Source organism: Sceloporus undulatus, chromosome 6, assembly GCF_019175285.1.
Source record: "Sceloporus undulatus isolate JIND9_A2432 ecotype Alabama chromosome 6, SceUnd_v1.1, whole genome shotgun sequence".
Taxonomy (NCBI): domain Eukaryota; kingdom Metazoa; phylum Chordata; class Lepidosauria; order Squamata; family Phrynosomatidae; genus Sceloporus; species Sceloporus undulatus.
In genome coordinates, this window is record NC_056527.1 from 30,535,148 (window position 1) to 30,536,397 (window position 1,250).

Genomic DNA, 1,250 nt, shown 5'->3' on the forward strand with positions numbered 1-1,250 from the left:
TTGGTAACACTCCTCTATAAAGCATTACTCTACCATTTTATCACTGATACGTTATGCAACATTTACCTGTGAAACTACAACGAATAGGAAGGAGGAATTCAGGTTTATATAATGTAGGCGCGTTACAGAGTGCCGAAAAGCAGCGCTCTGCCTGCGCCGTCATTAGCTGCGCCGAGAAGCCCCAGCGGCCAAACCACGAGGCTTCCTGGCGCAGCTAAAAAGAAGCGCCAAAATGGCGCTTCTCTATGCATCATGGCTATGACGCGGTCATATCCGCCATGTGACGTGCGGACACAGCGTGTCTGCTACATAAAGATGGTGGCCCTCGTGTGGAACGGGCGCCACCATTTTGTACGGACTCAGTCCGTACTAGGGTTAGGGGCGTCCAGAAGTGACACCCCTTTCTAACCCTAGTACGGACAGAGTCCGTACTATTATGCCCATCTGTAACGGGCCCAAGTATTTAATTTGCTATCGGCATTTTTCAGTCAGTGTTTAAGCTGGGTTATCAACTACCAACAATCTGTTTTGATAAATACTTTAATCTACGCAGTAAATTATCACATTAGTGCATCTGCTTTACTATTTACAACAGTCCAGTTCTGAAAAAGCATTTTGCAATAGGTTAAACCCAGTGTTGTATTCCCATGCTTCCCAAAAACCCATTTGAGAGTGTTCAATAGCCCTTTGGGGACGCAGGAATGCAACAGGCAGCTGGGTAGATCCCCTCCCAGATCCACTGGATTCCAGTCCACCTCAAACTGCCCTTCAGGATAACCATAAAATAGTATGTTTCAAGATAAGAAACCTTTTTACAATTCTAATTAATACTGAGAGCTGTAAATACTTTCATGTATTCATCCACTAAAACTGGTATCTTTATGGATGTGCACAATTTAGTCTCAACATTTATTGCAAACACAATCCCTGTCTTCTGCCCCTGTCCCACCTTGTTTGGGGGAAAAAGTCTCATCTAAACATTTTAAAATATTTTGTAAGGGAATTATAGCAAAATGAACACTAACACCTCCCAGAAACTGGTAATTGGTAATTTTTTGTCAGGTGGGGAAGTGACAAAAACAGGAAAAAGTAATCTCATTGGTACTTGTGGTCCACAGAAATGACTCTAGGGGCTGGATATGACCTGAAGGCCCATCACATCATGCTTGGTCTAATTCATCTTTGCATGTATATTTCCTCCGCCCATAAGAAAAGAAAAAAAAGACACAGTCAAAACACAAGGTGGCTAA